This window comes from Lepeophtheirus salmonis, chromosome 1 (assembly GCF_016086655.4).
Source record: "Lepeophtheirus salmonis chromosome 1, UVic_Lsal_1.4, whole genome shotgun sequence".
Taxonomy (NCBI): Eukaryota; Metazoa; Arthropoda; class Copepoda; order Siphonostomatoida; family Caligidae; genus Lepeophtheirus; species Lepeophtheirus salmonis.
The window spans coordinates 39,051,858-39,075,794 of NC_052131.2; the positions used below are offsets into that span (position 1 = coordinate 39,051,858).

The window sequence follows — 23,937 nt, forward strand, 5'->3', positions numbered from 1 at the left end:
ATATGGAGGCAGCAGATTATTTAAATAGAATAACTAGTTCGAACTCATCGTCCTATTAGCTTGCTAGATGAGTTTATGGGTTCTGGTGATTTCGCCTTGTGATGTGTTTGTCCTGAGAATATATAAAGGGGGACTTACAGCAGAAGGAGGGAGGTGAGAGAAGTGAGGGGTTGGATCTCCATGGAAAGAAATTTCATTCATAGTCATTTGGATGGATCTCTCTTCCAGAACAATCGGATATATTGATCTGCATCTATCCTAGGAATATCCAATTTACACCTCTTCTGATACTCACTTCAAGAGATCTCGACTCTTAAGGTAAGATCCCTTGAACAAGTGCTTCACTCGGTCAGTGGATCTTGTACCCTTAAATGGAAGGATTGTTGATTGTGCAAGTGTCTCTTCATATCAAGGTATGTGATAGTGACTTCTTACCTCGTTAATCACTGTCCCTATACATAAATTCATCCAGATCCTCTACAGAGTCATTGTATACTTCTACATATAAGAGCTAAGGAGTTCCATTAACCGACAGAAAGCCCCGATAAGAAATAGAGAGAGTTCGCATCCTCCCTCCACATCTCCTTCTATTAAATTATTGAAATTCAACTCTGCTTCGTCTCCTACTCTAAGAAAACTATTCCATTAAGAGTCTAGCAATGTCCTTTATGTATATTACACAAAAAAATTTATCACATTTATATCAATTCCATTTATGATTTGGGGTTTTTTTTATATACAGTCTAAACCATTGGTTCTTAACCTTATTGGAGGTACTGAACCCTGCAAGCTTCATCCGTGCATTCACCGAGCCCTATATGATTTTTTCAGAAAATAATTATACATTTTCTTTTTGTACAAAATGAACGATGCATCAGTTGCAACCAAAAACCACAGTTTTCAAGGTACAAAACCAACAAAACATAACTAAATGAATATTTGCTACAAATCCATTTGTCTTATGCTGTTACATTTTATGCACAAGTTCACAAATGCATGGCTTCACCTTAGCATGTGCCACTATCATATCCTTTCTGCAACAGAGTCAAAAACAACTTTCTTTTTAAATTCCTTCAGTTTTTCTTCGCCTTCAATGATGTTGGCTCCACTGCGCAGCATCTGTCGATTGAGACCAACTAAAATATCTACCCTGTACTTACGCTAAAGTGAGAATGAACTCAGAATTTTCAAGTAATCTGGATGATAATGTCCTTACCCTCGCAAAACCAAGGGTACTTCCACAAGCATGCAACAACACGATTAAGTACCTTTTCCCTGGATAATCAAAAAACTTTAAAATGGTACAGAAGTACCTTGAATTCCCAGCCCGTTTCCTTACACAGGTATTTGAAGATGTGGTGCTTCATAGCATCTAGTAATGCGGCCTGATCACCTGCAGCCAATGATTGATAAGTTGAGGGTAACGTTACAAATAATAAGATTGAGCTGTTTCTATTTTGTATAACGCATTTTTACCAAGTAACTAAATATTTGTAATGTAACACAGAGAAGAACATTTTTTGAATCTCACAGCGGGTCCACACCCGCTGTGTTTTTTTTTATTGGTATCCCACTTGTTTTACTTTGATGCAACTCTGTTGCAGCACACTCACACTGAAACCAGGTCGCTCTGGGCGACTGTTCGCATCAGTGGATGCAGGACCTTGCCGAACACCTGAGTGTCTCACCGAACCTTTGGAGTTCGCTCGAACCCGGGTTAAGAACCACTGACCTAAACGTATAATTATTAAGCATGGACACTTCAATTTCACGCCTGATTTCTTTATTGCTACTGAGTCTCTTATGTCATTGGAAAACAAGTGCAAGATAATTCTAGACTCGTAAAGATAATGTGCTTCTCTTTTCTCGATATTTTAGTCTACAATGAATATTCTATTCCAATATTACATATAAATATTAATTTAGAACTGAAGAGTTCCACAATAAGAAATAATTCCCGAATGGATTACCCAGTGAGGAACAAAGAGTTTCATTTATCATACACAGCTCCTTAAATCTCCTAGCTCCTAGCTTCACGTTTGGTACGGGCGAGTTTAGGTTTATTATCAAAAGATGTCTACCACATCCATAAAGGTGATGATGTATGGATTGATGCACCGGATAGACTATGGTCAGCTGCTATATATAATTATATGCGTGCGATGGGTTTTCAGTTTCAATCAGGGAAGCAGTTATTCTCCAATGATAAAGGTGAATTTTTAAGAGTTCTGTATGACGGTAAATCATGTACTAGGTATCTCATGCGTTGTATTGGGACCCTGGTAATCAAATCAATCCAATCAAATGAAATAATAGATCCTATCGCTAGAATAACTGGTATCAATAGTCAGTTGTGTGTCCTAAGCAGAAGAGGCTTGAGGAAGGATACTTTATCACTTCTTTGGAATGCTATAGTACCCTATAAATCTAGTGTTTTGTCAGGGTCTCAATTATACCAGCTGCCTTTAGGTTTTATCAAAACACACCCTTCTCTAGGTGGCTTAGGTTTAGTTGCTCCTGGAGAGAAATGTCAAGTGTCAAATAGATATGACTTATTCTGAGATTACTCATTTGATTTTCATACCATTATTGAGGTGAACACAACAAAAACGGGCAGTAGATTCTTGTGGGAGGTAATTGATTCTATCTGAAAAACATTTTGGCCAAACGAAAAAAAAAACCTCTATTTTTGAGACTCTAGTACTTTTTTATGTAATTAAACACTTGAGTAAAATCAATTTATTCTTCTTGAATTTTTACTTTCATTTTAGCGTGTTCATATGATTACATATATATTTTATTTATGCAGGAAAAAAGGTCTTACTGTGACGGAAATTCTTGATATTTTACAAGACGATGATGATGGCCAGCACGATATATTTATTGAACTACCTAATCAAGACAATATTTCAGACGAGGATTCAGGAAAAAGAGGAAGAAGGAACGGAGTTGGGCCACTCAAGCCTATCTGGAAATCAAATTCTTGCATCAGGCGAATATCGCACACGGAAAAGAAAATATAAAGATCATCGAAAATGATTTGCCATCAAGGAAAAGAAAGAAAATCAGTAACTTAAATCAAGTTAAATGGGCAAAGAAAGATGATTACATTTTACAAGAAGAATTTTTACAAGGAGATTATTCTAGCTTTGCTCAGTTTTCAAATACTGAGCTTTTTGAACTTTTTTTGATGAAGCTATTCTGGAATGGATTTCTAAAGAAATGAGCAAATATTGTCTTTTTTGAAATTGGAATGATGTTAAAGCATCAAAAGAAGAATTGAAAGTTTTTATTGGAATTTTAATTTTGTCTGGATATAATGATTTACCTAGTGAAAGGCTTTATTGGTCCAAGGAGCCTGACGTTCAAAATGAAGCCATAAGCAACGCTATGCGTAGGGGACAGATTTGAAGATATAATGAGAAGCATTCATTTTAATTCTCCCGAAAATTCAAATAAGAAAGATAAATACCATAAATTGTAGTCTCTTATCAAGCATTTTCAAGAAAAATTCCTGGAATATCCTGAAAAAGGGTGATAATTTTGCTAAGAATAGAAAATCGTACGAAAAGAAAAGAAGAAATATTATATCTCATGATTAAGGGTGATAATTTTGGTAAGAATAGAAAATCGTACGAAAAGAAAAGAAGAAATACTTATGGCATCATTGATTAAATAATATACATCTTATTCTATCAATCAAGAACGTTATCATTCCCACCTTTATTATTCAATATTAATATAATATTAGATGGTGATAGTCGATAGAGAATTGAATAAAATGCCTAAAATAACGTCGCCTTCTGTTTGGATATGCCCCACTCAATATAGTTAGTAATCCCAATTTTGTAAAATTCATAGAACGATATACAGGAAAAGCCGTTCGGTTTCGCTACGTTATTCCTTAAATTTCCTTAGTAGTACTCATTCAAAATTTTTTTTGGATCAGAACTGTAAATATAGGTTTCTATTATTTTTAATTTATTTTAATTAATACACAATTATTGCAATTAATAGATGTCCAGATATGGCGAGGCCATCAACTTCTGGTATATACTGGGATCAGAAATGAAAAGCTCACTTTCTCAAAAAAAAAAAAAAAAAAAATTTTAAATATAAAATTGATAAAGACGATAAATATTTTGTAAAATAAGTATTGTTCCAATAGAAAAAAAGATTAATAATACAAAACATAAATTTAAACTCCTTCTATTAAATTCTGTTAAAAACTTTAAAGCTTAAAATAGTTAAATCGTTGTTATATTTAAATAAATAATTTATTTTATAACAAAAAACAAGAATTACCAGCTTTGGGCGGGGATTACTTATCATCTTGAAAGGATCAGTAATTGAATATTTTTATATTGAAAATTGGTTCAACATACTCCTTCTCTCAGGAAAATAATTGAACCATCATATTAAGACGAATCTATTAAAATATTACCATGGGAGGAAACTTTTTTTTTTTTTGTATATAAAAACTGTTTTAATTAGGGGTGTGCCGATGCCTCGGTATCGGTAAGAATCAGCTTTTTTTGAAAGTATCAGAATCGGTTATCGCTGTCCACTCAATAATGCCGATTCCACCTATGTATAACTACTTATATGGATAATACGACTTATTTGAGCTCATTTTTGGAGACAAAATTACTATTACAAATTAATAAAATAGCTAGACTAAGCAATGTCGTTCAGACAGATTCAAAAAAGAAAAAAAAGGAGGGAGAGTGCAAAGAGATAATAAAAACTTGCAATTTTTTACAGGAAATGAACTAGAAAGTAACAATTTAGAAATGGCGACCTTTTTAATGCCCCATACTTTTGAATTGTATCCGGAGTCGTTCAAAAGGTCCGTAATGTAGGAGTTGGTTTGAGTGGTTTACTCTCAAACCATGTAGTAACTTTTTACTAAATATTTATTCTTTGTATGTTTGTTCAATAAAATTGTTTATTTAATATAATTGAAGTCGAGTCCATATTTTCTGAGTCAAATTCGAGTCATCAGTATCTGTCCCGGGCCCATTAAAAAAAACACAAGTCCGGACTCCAATTTATAAATATTTTAATTCCTAGGGCAAGCATATAAAACTCATTTAGGAACTAAAGAAAGTTCAAGACCAGTAAAATAATAGAAAATAGCCTATTATCAGTGTGGCAAGTTTTTTTTATCAGTGAGGCAATTTACATTAAATCAGACGTCGAGGGGCGAGAAAGTTAACTTTAAATAAATTTTGGACAACAGATTATTTACAAAAAAAAAAAAAAAGGAAGAAAAACCTCAGAGACAAATTCTTCGAAGATGAAAGAAAGATAAAATAACTTAAGAGTGGGAGTGAAGCCGAGCAATATTTTCCATTTTCATGTTGTTGCTTTTTTTTTAAAAAGAAAAATGAATGTAGTAGATAATATAAGAAAATTCATAAGTAATTCCTTAAATTCCGCAAGTGGTATTCATTCAAAATTTTAATTGAACAATGAAATAAATAAGAGCATCTGAACTGTAAATATAGCATTCCATTATGCATATATATATTTTTTTTTAATTATTTAATTTTAATGTTCCTTTAATTGTTCAGATGGAGTTGCCCTTTATTAGGTATAAGTAAACATAACAGTATTACCTTTACCCCATCTCACCTAGGAATCTTCTTTTAAGTCCATACATGAATTAAATTTCCTTCTGTAAGAACAACTAGGGCGCAACCCCGCACAATTTGAAATCAAGAGAATAATTTTTCCAGAGCACGTTGTCAATTGAGTGCATCGTTCCATTATAATTTATTTTAATTAATACACACTTCAAATGATTATACACGACCACCAACCCTCATTGGTTTACATTACCGAAACTTAGCTAAGTCATTCTAAACAGCTATCCTCTAATTTCTCGAGGAGATCGCAACTCATCCACCAAGTCCAGAGGGGGTGGGGTCGCTATCTACTGACTTAATGATACAATAGATTTTACTCTCCAGGAATACTGGTGAATTTTTGAACTGTGTACGATTCTAGCTTAAAATTTAAAATGTATGTGTATATACAGATCCCCCCGACTCCAATAACAAAAGTGGCCTTGAGCTCTCTTCTTTCATCAAGAAAATAAATTACTCAACCATAATGTGCAGGACTTTAATATTCCTGCAGTTGACTGGAATACTCTGACACCTTATTCCAACTCAGCTAATCTACTTATACAGGCTTTCCCTGACCCTTCCTCCACCAATACATCACGTAATCCTCACACATCCAAGGAAAGATATTATATCTTGTCCTCTCTAATTCATCATGTAATATTAACCCATTACTTCCCTAGTGTAAATCGTTTGAATTTTTTGAAGCAATTTAGTAAAGTAGCTTCTTTTAGTACGTATATTAATATTCAAAACCATTTTTTCTTTTAAAATGTCACTTGTGTCGTTGGTGGCACGTACATATATGTACGCTTGAGAAGATCTCCAACAAAAATATTTTTACTTATAAATTAAAATGATGGTATAATAATAAATATGATTATGACAAATTTTCGTATTATTTTTTTGCAAGTTAACTTTATAACAATAAATATAATAAAAATATATTTTGATATACATTGATAAAAATTATTGAAAAGTGCTGAATACGGTATTTTTCAAAGCAATTAGCACACAACCCTACGTCTCAATATTTGTATATATGTATGCATATTGACGAATAAGATGCACACACATTTCGTTTATTTGTTTTGACAATTAGATGCCCTACATTGTCGTGAGTACAGAAAAAAAAATTGTTTTATGCTTTTGTTTGGCAAAATAATGGGCTGGATATTTTCACTCTGATTGGTTACATAGGATTTTGTACAATCTCGTGTAAAATAAATTTTTGAAATATTTCGTTTCTCCTTTGAATTTAAAATTACACTATTATTTCTATAAAAACACCCTGCTTGAACAATTTTCATACTTCAAAACCAATAATAAAAATACCATTTTTTCTTCGTAAACTTATTGCATAGTTTGAAAGCATGTAATTTAAAAGGTCGACCCCTCCATAGTGTTATTATAAATTTTTGAAGAAATAAGACTGATTTACTTCCAGATTTTTTATTCGTATCTTATACTATATATTTTATTTCTATATCACTTTCCAATGGGATCTTTTTCAATAAAATTGTTTGCAACACAATGCACGTCCTTTCAAGCAATGCTTACTTTATCATTATCGTTAAAAGTGCACTTCGGTCAGTTCCTCTCTTTTCGTTTTCATTGATTGCTTTTTTGATGGGATGGAAATTGAATTGAGTCTATTGGATTTAACAGTACCTAGTAATTCAACTTTTTTTAAACTCTCAAGTTGTCCATGAGGTCAAAACTAATAAAACGGTTATCTATGACCATCTTACTACCTTTGGGCATTTGTTCAAACACTTTATTAAGATGGTATGCGGCGATGTATCCTATGAGGTTGGTTTACATCTAGTCGTCTAGTCGGGCTTTTATCACTTGAAAAGAGGATAAACTTTTGGATATGGTTATTATTTTTAAAGTTATTAATGGACTGACTAATTGTAACATCAAGCTTAAATATGCGGTAAGGTGTACAACACTAGGTGTCGTTATCCGATTTTTACTTAGTTCAGCCATTGGCAAATACTAATTACCTCTAACATATCTTTTTTTTAATCGAAATATACGGATATGGAACTGCCTCCCCGAAGAGGTGAGAAGAACCTCTTCACTTTGCAGTTTTAAGAGACTTTAAAAAATAATTCACATGTACTTTAATTCCACACTAGGAATCTCACGTGTAATTTTGTTTTGTTTTTCCATTAAATTCTATCAAATAATTTTACTTATCAATTTTAAATCATAATTCCCCCCTTATTATTTTATCTAATTTGATTCAAATTATCTCATTTAATTCTACCACATTATATCATTTCATTTTACCATATTATTTGATTAGATTTTACCATATTGTTTTACTATATTTTATCATGATTCGACAATATTGGTCATTGTAACTACTAGTCGAAACCAAAAATATAAATAAAATATGTTATTGGGTGTAAAATTTACAGAAATCAATAATATAATTGGAAATGTAATTGCAGATGAATTGGGTGATAGAGGTCTATGGAAAATAACAATAGATGAATAGGATACAATATAGAGTTTCAATGGATTGGTCGCCTACAGATCCTAAGAAACGTAACAAAATGTTAAATATCTTCATTGAAGATGTGAGTGGGGATAATTGCTTTGAGAGCAATTAGGATAATCTTCACCTAAAATGAAGTTAATTAAGGAATAGTGACTTCAATATCCACAATCCCTATAACTCTCGACTTAGAATAATTTAAGATTCACAAAACTAAGATCAAGTCCTCACTAACACTTAAAAGGGTAGCAGCAATATGTCCTAAGAGAGTCCTTATCATCCCAATCCGAGATGAGCTTAATTCATAATCCCTCTGAGCACCAAATAACTTCCTAGTCCTCCACCCTTTAAATAAATTACTATTTTTATTAGAAGAATGCATCATCCACCACTGAGATGGCCATAATTCAATTCACAATGATTATGGACACATCAGTGACAAAACAAAGAGAAAAAGACATGGATAACAATAGATCCATTATTCCGAATGGCGATAATCCACAACAGTCGATCAAAATATAAATGAACAAACGATAATCTTAAGACAAGGAATAATAATTTTTAAAAGGACGCCTTTTTTTATTTTTATCGTTCACAGCAAAAGCATTAAAGTCCTGTATTAAATATGTCTGTGTACCATAACGCGTGTACGACTGATGTTTGACTTCTACTGCGTTTTTTAATAGTGGCGCAATAGAGAATGATTGGTTGCGTGTTGCAGATAGTATACTGTAATACGATGAAGTCGTGTCCCTCCCTCTCAATCTCCTCAGTATTTTAAGCCTTTTTATATATGCATTATATAGTATTCTGTGTAATATTGTCACATATAAATCTCCTGGCAGGCGAGGACTACCAGGTAGTATGTATACAGTATAAGTAGGGTTGTTGGAATCGTTGAAAAAGAAAGAACTTGATTGGTTGAAAGAGGTTATATAAAAAAAGGAATAAAACACGTTGTTACGCTTGCATCTTCTAAACAAATTTTCATCAGTATTGGACTAATCATCAGCAAAGCAACTTCCCCCTTACTTCTCCCTCACGTGCATTATCATCATGACGAAGAAAATGTGCCTTTTTTCATGGGTTTCTAACAACTGAGGTACTGATGTGTGGAATTATGATTTGGAAAATAAAATCTTGCCGTTTTTGCAGTTTCTCGTGTCCATCTTGTTCTTTTTAGTAAGTAATCCGCCACTCCATAATCTCCCATCACATCGACAACTAAAAAGTCTTCAAGGAGACGAACGAGAATTAAACGGTTCATCATTCAATTTGGACGTAGTAAAGTTATTTGTGTCGTTTAACATCCCTTTAAATGTTCTGGATCATCCCAAAGAGAGTATTTACTACTTCGTACCAAATTCCCCTCCCTCCATCACCAATTATAACAAGATAGGGAACTTGGTTAAAAGTAGTGGAGTATTACTACCATCACTTCGACGTCTTAAGAGAATATTTAAACAGTCTTGATGATGATTTGGCATCAACCAGAAGAGCACAAGAAGTAATTAATAATGATTCCTAGTCGTATTGATACAGGAAAAATTTCATAACTTTCAAACTTTGGCCCTCAACTGATTGCCTCTTCTTACCAGCATAACCATAGTAGAAAATCTGACTCAAGATTTGAAGCCATTCAAGAACAATTTATAAGAAGTGCTTCAAAAGAATCCTGGCTACACACAACTAAAGGAACTCGCAACATGTGACAACCTTGTATACAAGAATATTGTCAATTGTGATGCTGAGAGTCTTTAGTATGATGAATATCATCAATACGAAAAGGAGGTCCAAGCTAAGTACTAAGAAATTGAGGGAATTGTTGATAACAAAATGGAATGAATATTTTGTTATCATTTAATTGTCAAAACGTAAATAATAGCAATACTTTTTAAATAATTTGTTACTTAATTGCCTCTTTTCTATTCTTTAGATTTCGTTCCATAATTATCTATTAATCCTTTATAGTCAGTGAAGTTGAACTAAGAAGTTACGAGTACACTTCCTGTAATGATGGCGGCTTTGATGTTCCCTAACTAACAATATATTTTGTCATGCATAAACTTACAGAACATAATATAAATTTATAAAGTTATTTATAGGGAAGTTATATATTAATAATATACAACAATCCCTCTTCCTTCATGTGTAAATAAATACATCATTTAAGTTAAAGATATATTCTAAACGATACTCTATTAATTGGGTTGGAATCGATATTTACTTTGAACTCTTGATCCAGCGACAGATGCAATTGCACCACTGTCATATATAGCTATTATATTATTGAAGTAATTTCCATGGACATTCAATGCATCGATGGGTAATTTATTTAGTTCAAATTTTTAAATAGAGTTGATGATCGAAATAAAGCTTTCTTTTATACTCCTGCATACTCTTGCATAGTGGCCTCTCTTACCACATCTTGTGCATTCGACGCTTTTTGCAAAGCAAACTTTCCCATTCTTATGAGGAAATTGGAAACCACACTGTCTACACAATCTTTCTTGGCTCTTGTTCCACGATCTCCTACAGCTTAGACTTCTTCGATATATATTGAATCCACATGAATTTGTATTTGCGTCAACACCCTTTGATCCTAATTCATTTAGACTATTTGGATTATTTTTTGCCGTTTCTACTATTCTCCATTAGTATATTGTACTTCACATATTTTATTTGCATCATCAAATAATCCTAATTGTCCTTCTCTATACTTACATACCAAAGTTTTATATTATGACAATTAATATTTAATATTATTTGTATCATACAATAAATTATAACTAACATTAAGACATTTTCTGGATAATATTATTTTGATTAAAAAGTACAAAGTAAACCTATATTTTCGTGAAGGAAAGATTCTATATGTAGTAAATTTTCAGATAAGTTGTATTGTTAAAAAAATCATAATTGAGATACATTTCAATATGTTCAAAATTACCAATCGGCCATCAAGTATGATTTATGAATATAGGTTTATTTATGTCTGAAAGAAAACAGAGGAACCAGATAGTTGAAGTTGTATTTGCGGGCACGCTTGCGCAAAACACGATTCCCACAAGCCTAAGTATAAGTAAGGTTGATAATTTTGGTAAGGATACAAAAGCGTACGAGGAGAAGGGAAGATATACTTATGGTATCATTGTCCAGTGACTAAAATAATAAACATCTTCCTCTATCAAGAACGTTATCAATTCCCGCCTTTATTATTCAATATTAATATAATATTAGATATTGATAGTCGATACATAACTGAATAAAATACCTAAAATAAAGTTGCCTTCTGTCTGGATTTCTGGAAATGAAGACCCAGGAATTTGGAAAATACTTACAGGATGAGAAACATATGGCTTGTCGGATTGGTCGATATAAATATGCCTTTAGTCCCCTGTCTAGAATTAAAGACCACTCATTATCCTCATCTCATATCAAGAGCATGGATATTTATCTATAAAATCAATTTAATGATGAATACATCAAGTCAGACTTTAGCTCTGATCTTACAAAGATGCTTATTGCATGCATATACCCTTATCCATTGCTAATCATCTACATTCAAAAAATTAATTGCTAAATACATGGATAAACCTATCCCTTCCCGAGGAACTATCATTAAATTAATGGAAGATGTTGGTAATAATGTCATTTATAGAAATACCCCCATTGTAAAATGTGAAGTTGAGATAATTTTCAGCATGTTTTGAGTCATAAAGGGAAGAGGAAATTAGAACAGGTGAAAAATAAGCTTACTGAAAAAGAAATTACAAACTCATTATCTGAAGTCCTCCTAGTACTAAAAGAGGATATTACTACTGATTTAGAGACCAGTTGAAGGAAAAAGCTAAAAATTTTGTTGTATTGATTGGTTTAATCATAGAAAAAATGAATACATCAAATTGAAGAGAGAAAATTCAATTATTGACAATGGCACCCATTTTGTGGTCTGCTGAAAAGGTTATAAAGACATTCCCGAATGTCACTAACCACATGTTCCGTAAGCCACGACAATTGTTGAAGGAAAAAGGTATTTTGGCAGTTCCAAATGAAGAGAAAGGAAAGCAGCTCGCAGTAACAACAATGACACTAGTGAAAAATTTATATTGCAACGATGAGTACAGTAGGATTATGCCAGGCAAAAACGATAAAATCAATATCTCAAAGAATGTATATGAGCAAAAAAGATCGACTCTTTGTAACTTGAGGAACTTTATAGTGAATTCTGCACTAAGCATCCTGATATATCTATTGATTTCTCCAAAATTTTGTAGTCTCCGTCAAAAAAGGTGCATCTTGGTTGGTTCATCTGGGTCGCATTCTGTTAGTGTGTGTACGTACCATCAAAGCACGAATTTGTTAGTTAATGCTGCAAAGATAGAGCAGAGTGTTTGTGATATTACAGAAATGATAATTTGCGGTAGAGTCTCGCGAATGTATGATGCATCGATGTCAAAACTGCCGAGGTGTCGATCTGTTGCGAAATTTTTTAGAAACCAAACTAATTCGTCATGATGAAGAGGAGATCAACATAACTTTCAAACTTTGGCCCTCAACTGATAGGGCTGAATTTATTACGAGAATAGAAACTGTAAACGACTTTATTGAAAATTTGATTGGCCATCTGGATAAATTGACGGTACACTTTTATGTTAAGCGGTCTCAAGCAGGTTACCTCAGAAATTTAAAAGAAAACCTTAACATTGATGAGGCCATTGTTTAAGGTGATTTTTCAAAGAATTACACATTCCTTGTACAGGACGAAATTCAGGGAATGCATGGGAATAAGTCAAAATGTACTTTACATACGATTTTAGTTTACTACATGAATGAAGGAGAACTCAAAAGTGTTTCAATGGGTATAATTTCTGATGACCGAGCCATGATATAAATATGGTCCACGAAGTGATGAGAGAGACTGTAAATTTTACGAAGTCTTTTCTACTTAAAAACCTACAGTATGTTCATTACTATTCTGATGGGTGTGCAGGTCAGTACAAGAACTGTTAACATTTTTTTAACCTTTGTCACCATTTTGATGACTTCGGTGTTAGATGTTCCTGGTCATTATTTGCCACAAGTCACGGTAAGTCACCTTGATATGGAGTTGGTTGAACTATGAAAAGATTGGTAGCGACCATTACACGATCAAATACTTGGGCCAATTAGTTTCTTCAACTTCTAAAGAAAGGAGATAACAGGTATCACGTCTGTTTATCTGGATAAGAGGGATGTGCATCAAGTGCGAGAAAAAAAATGAACAAGAGGTATGCAAAGACCATCCCAGGTACAAGGAGCTTCCACTATTTTCAACCTATCTCTGGCAGTAAAATAGGTGTCAAGAGACTTTCAGAAGAATATGAGTATTGTATTGAGTTTGATTTCACTTGTCCCCCTCCAGTTGTGTCAGTCAAAATATCCCAATTTGCTGCTGGCACTTAGGACAATAGAATTTGGATCGGTGTTGTTACTGATGAAGACTGTGAAAAAAGTTTCTCCATTCTTAATTTCCATCTCCCTCTTATCATTGGCCTCCTAGAATTGATGTTTTTTGGGTTCCCAATACCCATGTTATATGTGGGATAAGAGCACCAATACGAGCAACAGGACGACATTACCAAATCGTAAAAAATGACGAACAAAATATTTTTTAAATTATATCAAGCTTTATAAACATGTAATAATAAGTACTATAAACTAGTCAAATTTTCTTTTAAGTTGTCAACTTCTAATCAATATTATGAATTGCTGTAGTTTGGTTTTCATTTGTAAATCTATTCATAAATCATAAAATAGGTGTAAGATATAGACACGTACGTAAAATTAACCAAATTTCCTTAGAAAAGTATCAAAACTTTGAAATCCCACCGTGAGGGCTATGATAAAAAATCCAAGCTGATTTTTAGCACAGTGATACCTCTACATATGTAGAACACATGACCAAAGTTTCATTATCGTAAGAATATGGCATTTTTTTTATTCTTGATCAAGTACTTCCCGGTATATTTCAATTTTTCATTTTTAATTAAAATCAAAATTGAGGTCATCAGACATTTAAATATTATATTTTTGACTTCATTTTTGGAATCCTCATACTTTAAAATAGTTATATACCAAATTTCAAGAGGTAATCTCTTTTGGATCACAAAATATACAAGAAACAGTAGCGTCCCGTAAAAAGACATGAAAGCGACGTTCAAAATTTTGGACAAAAGGGGACTTTGACGAGTATCAAGTATTAAGCTCAAGTCGGCATCTGAAATCTTAGTCTTAAGACAATCAAAGATCAAATTTAAGTGGATGAGATCAAATGTATAAAATACTTTCATTTTTGTGGGACATTGTAACCTACAAATCCCTTCTCAGCATAACAAACCTACAAATTAATATTTAAATATAACTTCACCTTCTCACATAGGAAACATGGACTAATCTTACAGGAATTTATGTTTCCTTCTTAAAAATATAAAATAATTTTCCTTAATGTCATATCTTTACATTATTTTATTTCTCATCCCAGAAGTTCCCGTATCTCGCAGAACACCGGTTCTCAACCAGTGTTCTTCCTTGCACTCCGTGGTGCATTGTCAAGGACTCAGCAACTCACTACTTAAATAATATTACAGGTATTTACATATATTTAAGATAAAAAATAATATTTTTGTCAGAGCCTTCTTGTTTAGGTAAGAGGCAGAGTTTTATGAAAAGCAAATATAACATGTACTAATCCCGTGGCAATAGTTTTGGAATGAAAAATGTTTCTCAGTTTGATTCATAAACCATTAAATGTGATATCCAAATCGATAATAATTAATTAACATCATGATAAAAAGTAACACGAAATCTATGAAAAGCTGATTTTTTTAATAATTTTGATTAATTGATATTCGCGGACTAAGTACATAGTTTATTTTTGGTGAATATTTTGAATTAATAATAAATAAAAAAAATCTTCAAAAATCTAATGTAAATAGGAATTTCTATATAAAGTAAGATTTAAAAAAATATAATGATATCCACAACCTGGGGTCAAGATATATTTGCGTTTTTGAAGGTACATTTGATGTGTGTTCCTTATAGATGTATTATGGACTCGATTCCAACATAAATCATGAATAGTGGTTAAATCCCGAGGGTAGTGGTTTTTTAAGAAACTAAATTGAAGGAGAAAATTCCTACCTTACAGGAGTGCTCGATACATTCACTGACACGTCATACGAGTTTTGAATTGTATTACTGCGTTTCTTCCATGATGTTTTCATGTTCTTCTATTCATAGTTAGGTCAATAAATTTGACTTAATAACGCTATTAATTTGGATATAAAATAAAAATAAAAAAATTAATTTTAAATAAAATCCATCAATTTCTTGAAATCTTCTTTAAAATAAAAAACAAACCCCATAATATCCATATCAAATATGTATGGGGATACACTTTAGACCACTGATTTCTAAAGTGGTCTATATTGACCCCAAAGGGTCGATATAGAACTGACAGAAAAAAATGGGCTACCATATATAAATGTGAGTCTACACATTTAGGCATGTCATGAAATTACAAAAAAAGCAAATTTGGGGTGCATAATTCAAACAATAGGTATATTAATATTTCACATTTAGGCATAAATATTACTAAAATTATTTAAATGTCTATTTTATTTTTGATGTGCTGCGTTGCAGCCTTTCTTATTAAAATTGATTTGATGAATCAAGAAATGAGCAGGCTAGAATTTTCCAGGTTTACCAACTTTTCATCGACAAACATCATCCAGGGCAGATGACGTTTTGGTCTCCGTTCAACATTTAAATGTTCTTCATTGAGATTTTAAAAACCGGTTTGGTAATGTTTTTACCATCATCACACCACAATCAACCTATACAAATTAATTTGTAGAACATATGTCATGTAACATGACTCATGTTACAAGAAGAACGAATCGGAATATGCTGCAATAAAGAACTGAAAGTGCGGTTCAGAAAGGGATATCACTAGTTTTGGCTTCAATAAGACATTCTTGTCGCTTATTATACACTATAGGATATTGCAAGAAAATATTGATAGATTTTTCCTCTTCATACCTCGTGGAAATGGGCGCAGTTACTAAACTTTACGAAAAAACGAAATCGATTTAATTATTGAAGTTAGAGACTTGAGATTAAACCATACTAATTTGAAGCAAAATATTGACAAACTGTTATCAGGGCATCAAACTTAACCTTCACATTAATGATTATATCATTATTTTGATGTAATTTTATGCAGGTAATTATCTTCCTATTTTTAGATTTGCTTCGTTCCAATCTTTATGAGTACTTTTAATTTTTATTTTATTTTTTATTATTAATTTATAATTTAAAAAGAACTCTATCTATTTGTAAGCCGTAAAAAAGTGTAAGGTTATTCAATAGGTAGTCTGTGGGAAAATAAGAAAATGATAGTTGGTCAATGGTCCTAAAAAGTGAGGGAACCTGTATTTTAAACAAATTGTTCCGTAAGTTATTATATACATATGTTGCCCATCAACACAAAAGTAACCGAGAATGATTTTTCTCAAAAATGAGTCTAATTCATCCACGAATTACCATCAATTTATATCAACCTTCATATTTATTAACCCTTTGGAGAATGAGAAATTGACATATTTTATTTGAAAGCTCAGATTGCGGAAAACATAAGTCTAATGTTTCAAACAAAGGTACTAAATTATAGTTGAAACTCTTGGGCACCTTAACTCCTTCCACAAATTGTAATACAAAGCCAATAATCTACTCAAATATGCCTATAAAATATTAGCCTATATATATATACAATGTAAAGAAATTAATCGAGATTTCCTCCATTTTTTTATTTTTGTTCAAGATTATTTTTATGTTAACGCACCAAATATGGCGCATACAAGTTGTATCTAATCAATATTACAGCTGTTATAAGTAGGAACTAAATATTTCATTTTCACAAATTAAAATTATTTATTTATTACGTTTTAGTAAGAAATATAATTATTGAGAATAGATCTTTATGGTGTACTACAGGGTACTCCATGTCAAGTGTACACACTTTTTGGGAATTTTACATGGGCATAACCAGTGTTGGGCGTAACACGTTACAAAAGCAACGCGCTACTAAATATATTACGGTAATATTATTACAGTTACAGAATCTGGCAACGTGCGTTACAATCCGAACTGTCTCACAGGCGAGGTGTTTTCGAAAAAACAATACAGGCACAACAGCCGTAAATAAAGAGGAGAAGAAGACGGTTTTAAACCAAAACAAGAAGAAGACGATTTTGTTTGGAGATTTGAAGATGGCAACAACGAATGATAATTCAACATTTTTAAGTGGTTATACTCTCACTATTTTCAATTTATCAGAGAAATAGACAAGAACCTCAAAGTAAGGAAGACTTTATGTACTGGTGGGAAGCTTGGTAACAAGTAATTTATTACTCTACACAGAAGGTAATACTGTAAAGAAACTTATTACTTTTAAATGCAAGTAACTAGTAATATGAAATATATTACATTTTGCCCAACACTTGTCATAACCTATTTTGATAATTTTTTGTGAGGGTGTTTATACCAACAAAAGAACACAATAACTTGAATATTGGACTTATACGAGCACAAGGGACCATTTTGGAGTCCCTCAAAATTTGGCCATATTTAAAGGATACTCAAACTTCAGTGGGACAAAACTCCGCTCAGGCTCAACCGATTTCATATATGTCTTAAAATATTTACAAGAGCAAGTACTTGATTTAACTTTTAATTCCAAAAAAATATTTATGCCAAAAATACCAAAATTATTGCAGAATATTTAAAATGGTACCCTAGATGTTTGAAGTTTAACCTACTCATACACTATGACTATGAAAAAAATTAGAGTGGGATATCAATTGAATAATCTTCATTTAGGCCTATAAGTGGAATATCTCCTATTCGTTATAATAATTAACTCCTTATTCTTGATTTTTTTAGTATAACGAAGGTGAAATTGTTGACATTGAAGACTTTTCTGAGAATTACAGCTATGTACCCCAAGAAATTTCTTAGGATTGTCATCAGTATTCTTAACAAGCAACAATACACACCCGTGACTTGTAATAAAATCATGACAATTTTTGTAATTACTCATGTACTTTTATCTTAAACTAAAACTGCCATGATATCAATACAGTACATTTATTCCAAGTCCTAACTAATATATATTCGAAGACCATATTCAGAAATTATAAAATGACCTCTAACTTTTTAGACGACTATGGAGGTTAATACAAACACTTTGAAGCCTTCTTAAACCTGACAAGCCACAAAGAGATCTTCCATATGGGTGGCGTTTGGCATTTATTATCTACTAATCATCTTAAGGACCAGCAAACTGAGTCTAAGGGGAAAATGAAGTATTATTTTTATGCTAGCAGACTACGAAACTTAACATAAGCTTTTAAAGAGGTTGAGAATTATAACAATTGCTGAGTATTTGGTAACTTCATGCATGTATTCCGTAAACAGATGTATTATTCTGAGTTCGTAAAAAGAGCGATATCGTCGAGTCGAAATTGAATTGATAGTTCAAAAGAAATCATTCACCTACTCTGGATTAATCACAAGTTACGTAACCGTGAGAAATAAAGGACAAGAATGACTTCCCTAAATAACCTATCTAGACAGATCAAATAATGAAGTCAATCTAATTTTTTCCATCCGTATAGTTCGGAAAAAAGTTATACTTTCCAAAAAAACTGTAAATGGGTATGTACTTTGGATATTTCGGACATTTATTGTCTGTTAATCGAGTGACGAGTATTGCAAGACTTATCAAAATCAGTAGTAAGAACTCAAATGAAATACTGTTATTTGAAAAATAATAAAAATATGTGATTTTGTAAAACATTTTTAATTATGAAATATTTATTTTTATATCAAATTAAAGTTGATCTATTGATAATATAGAAAAATTTAAAATATAAAAAAAGATATGAAAGAACTAGAAATGCAAAGACAAATATTTTTACTATCAACTGTAATATGATTGAATTAAATGAAAGTTTTAAATAGTATGATCAAAACCTAGCTTGGTGTAATCATATGTATCATGTAGATATGGAGCTAAACTAATAATACCGTCCTATGTTGATAAAATAATTAAATATTTCATTTGGTAAGAGAAGGTTGTATGATGAATGATAAAAATACACATGTGACATGATTAAGAGTATATTTATTAGTAGGAAGGGTTTGAAAGGCAGGATAAAACATGGAATTAAATATTTTTTCAATAAATATATGGAATTTACTATTATGGCAAGTATGACCTTTTCCAATTATAGGCCTAAATGAAGATGATTCCATTGAGATTTTACTCTAATTTTTGCATACTCATTGTGTGTAAGTAAGTTAAACTTTTCACACAAAATTGCCAAATTCAAACTTGAAGCTTGGCTGGGGCGCCATTTAAAATATATTTTACAAAATCTTTTTTTGCAAAAACATTATATTTTTAAATTAAAGCGCGTGCTCTTTTGAGTATCCTAAAGCTAACATTATTAAAATTGGTTGGGTTTCTGCGGAAATATGTCTTAAAGAAGTTCGAGTATACTTAACAAAAGGCCGAAGCTTGAGAAACTCCGAAACGAGCCCTCGCACTCGCATAGGTCTAAATTTTCGGGCATCGTGTTCTTTTGTTGGGATAACAACACCCTCACCAAAAATTATCAAATCGGTGATGATGTCCTGAGAGTCTGTAGACTTACCATGGAATACCCTCACAGTAAATTTATCAATTAGTAATTTACATCAAAAAAGTAGAAAATAACACCATTAATAATATATCGACAATCTAAAGGCCGGGTTACGGGTTTGCAAAATTATTTCTTTTTATTCAAAGGAAATAGAATAGAAAGAAAAACTATAACACTTGGGCAAACTGATCCAATGTACGCCAAAAAAGTATCGTCTATTTATATTTGTTGTATTAAGTTGCGATATCTGTAAAGTTACAATTTCTTCACCTTATAATGCATTATTTCATCACAACATTGGTCATTTTAATGGCCAATAATTAATAGATACTATTATCTTATAACAACTGAATGGTTTTATTTAAATTCTGAAATGGGCTCATAGAGATAAAAAGGTTAAGAATCACAGCATCTTTTGACACTGAAATATTTGTGCTACATACGTAGAATAAAAAAATTACTTACATGAATATTTTGAGTGGTTTGAAAGTAGTTTCTCACCTGAAGATACTGAGCAAAAGGCATCGGATATTTATATATCAATATAATATACTGCATTGACGTTTAGCACTATAATTTTTGAAAAAGAAGATTTGCGCCGTTTACAAACGGGCGATGAGCGACGTGTTGGTTTGAAGGATGGAGCTAATACACTGAAATAGATCAAAATAAAATTAATAATTAAAATCGATATAGCTTATTCGTTAATCGTTACTAGCTGTAGTACATGGCATTGTCCGGAGTTATTAGGCGTCCACGAATAGGCCTCATGAAATCCTCGATGTTATTCTCCGTTTATTATTTAGTCAAAACTTATTGTTTTCTTCTCAAATATAACAATAACAGATTGATATTTTTTTAATTACAAGATTATCCAAGAAGTACTTTAGTCGCCATTGCTATGGCGTTCTTCGGCTGAGCTTTAGCAAAGCACGCTCGCTAGTCGTTGCTAGACCTCAAGCTGTAACTTGTACAAACGAATTGTACAAGTTACATCCATACAGAGTATCAGTTGAACAACTCATGGAAATACTTATTTTGTACAAATGAATTCAAGCCAAAAAAATGAATTTATCTTTGAGCGCAGAATCCAAAACTGATCAAAAATTTTCTCTCAGTCATCTGAAATGTCTGGGATTATGGTAATTTGGGACTATTATCTTTCAGAGCCATATTTTAATCTTAAAGCAAATACCCAAATTAAAAATAGGACTATTAAAACTTATGTAAAAGTGTTGTTGTTATGATAATATAGTCAGTATAGTGAAAACATTTACAGGAATTACTTTGAAGTCGATCTTTAACTATAGTCATAGTCAAACAAAGACCTTTTTATTAAAACCATAATCATTACTTCCCAACCATTGTTGTATAGCGAAGAATGATTAGTTACATTATTAATCAATTATTTTACTCAGTTTTTATAAAGATTGAATGACTTACCAAATGTTCATATTTGAAGAAAATGATCCAGTCCTGGATCATTAGTGTCTTTGACATTAAAAGTGATAGTGCTATCAATACAGACATGGGAATAGTTGACGATATGGATCTTTGATATTACAATATAAAATTGTCATTTACCAAAAATCGCATTCAATATTATGTAGAACGTCAAAGAATATTTCCGTCTTCATCATCAAGACCCAAAAAACGATAACCCAAACTGTTTAAATGTATGATTGTGATGAAAAGTCCGAAGTTTGATTAAAAATTAAATAACAATTATGTGCACTTTTAAAATAAAAATTAAGTTAATTTTATAACTCGTAGTCTTCCTTAATATAAAATAAAATATTTCAATTTGTATATAATATATTGCCTATATTATAGATAGTTTAATTTTTTTTAAATGTATGTATTCTAAGACTTATTGTACCTACAGTTCCAATATTACTTATATTTCTTATGAAGAATTTGAATATGTTTTAAACAAAATATTACGGATGTAACAAGAATGAAGAAATTAATTATTTAACACTAAATAACATTCAATTTTATTATATAATTGTTAAACAACTAGTTGTTAAGATATTATTAAATTGTTATTTATAAATATTAATTTTAATGTCTTTTTTAAGATAATGAAGGAGAAAAGGTATAGATTAATGACTAGTCTTCCAGATTTTGTCATGTGGCCTTTTTGATTTTGGGAGCCAAGCCTTTAGAAAATTCGAATTTCCACAGCATAATAAAAGTTGTATTCAAGATAATAATTAGAAGCTTTATTTAAAGAATATAATTGAATCCAGTCCTAATGCTTTTAATTTTATGTCGAATATGAACAAGATGCATGTCTCCTGCAATGTCCCACTCTATATTGATAGTCATCCAAATCATGTAAAATTAATGGAACTTTATATTGGTAAAACCATTCCTTCTCACTACCACATCACAAAGTCAATGGAGTACCAAAGTAAAACATCGTTGTCAAAGATTAAGATTGAACTTATAGGGAATGCTAATCTTATTTTCTTAGACGAAACTACGATCCATGACTACAGTATTGATAGGTTTCCCTTATTGAATAAATTTGGAAGATGATAAGAAGGCTCACAATAGGACAATTAAAAGTATGGAAGTAAAAATTTTGTTTCTTAATTATGATGATCAAAAACGATTGATTACAACGCCGAGCACATAAATTCAGTCTCAATGGTATGAATAAAAAATTGATACAATCAATAAACCAAAAAGGATAACGTTATCCATTATGGTAGTGGTTCTCAAATGGGGGTACGTGGACCCCTTGGGGTATTTGGAGGCACTCGTGGGTGTACCTTAGATTTTGAAACAATATTTTACAAGTGGTAAATAAATCTTGGACGTCTGCAGGAATTATAATTTAATTAAAGAATTCTTCTTTTTTACTAGAAAACATAATGTTTAAATTTTTCTCCAAAAAATTAAATATTTGAAAAAAATTTCTAAAAATTTTATAATTTGTGAAGAACTGTAAATTTTAATTTTTTTTTCTCAAAAAACTTTAATTTTTGATAATAGAAATGAATTATTAAAATTTTAACTTCTGCTAGAAGTTATGGATTTTTGATACTTTTTATTTTTTTATTTTAACACTGAAATTTTGTTTCCAAAAAAATTATATTTTTGGATTGTTTTCAAAAAAAATCCAAGAACCAAGCCTCCCCCCCCTCCAAAATAGAATCATTCGGACGCCCCTGTTACTGAAGCTAAAAATGTTTTGTACTGGTAACTTTGTACTTGGGTTAAATACATTTTTTACAAGTGGTACATCACTAAAAAAAGGTTAGGAATCCCTGCATTCCTAATCTGTTATAGAGAAATTTGTACGTACAATTTGAATGTGTACTGATGTCCCTAAAAAAAACTGGAAGTGCGTTTTAAAATGAGGCTGACACATTCTTCCTTTGTTTTAAAAATTATAATAAAGGGAAACGTGGTTCACAAAAGTAAATTAATTTGTTTTTTTATTACTTATTAATTAATTAATCATGGTGTACAAGTGTTCTACTTCTGGATGAAAGCAGGGATATAGCGTTATTACTAAGGATCCGGATGTGAGGTTTCAATAATTATCAATGAAAGACTCCAAAAACCTAACGAAATGGCAAAGGGCCATGGCAAGAGATACGATTGACTTGACACCAACAACAAATTCAAAACTAAGCAGTCTGTATTTTAAAGTGAATGATTTTATCATTGAGTCTTTAGATCAATCCTGTAATAATGGAAAACCACTCCAACGAAGGTAAGCAGTGCTCCCCAATACTATGAATATTGCTTCTTGCTTGTGAATCTCTGAGACTAACAATTTAAAAGAGACTTTTACAGTGTACAGCTAGTTTTTATAGTCTAATTTAAAAAATGAATCGAAGAGTTTCAAAATTTGCACATAAATCTCGAGACATTTTTTACTACAGGACTAGAGTACTTTTGCGTGTGCGCGATAAGAATAAAAAAACAGGGACTTGATACTAACCAGGGTCTTAATTCAGGTGTACCATATGGCTTGCTCCCGCCTTCTCTTCGTGCTGTTACACAAATCCCATCTCTAGACGTATACTATATA

General features: G+C 31.6%; 1 protein-coding gene across 7 annotated transcripts in view; it reads right to left on the reverse strand.

Moving 5' to 3' along the window:
* LOC121128338 (uncharacterized) overlaps positions 1–21,157 on the reverse strand; it is a 124,495-nt gene extending 103,338 nt beyond the window's left edge. Inside the window, exons 1-3 of one of the 7 annotated variants that reach the window (XR_005868141.2) lie at positions 20,602–21,101; positions 20,352–20,539; positions 15,322–15,448 (exon numbers count right to left, since the gene is read on the reverse strand). The gene's annotated coding sequence lies outside the window, so the exon portion shown is untranslated. Of the gene's footprint in view, positions 1–12,258; positions 15,449–20,351; positions 20,540–20,601 lie in introns of those variants that run through there. The other 6 variants (XR_011783098.1, XR_011783099.1, XR_011783097.1 and 3 more) reach the window with 6 other exon arrangements.
* Between the last annotated feature and the right edge of the window lie 2,780 nt (positions 21,158–23,937).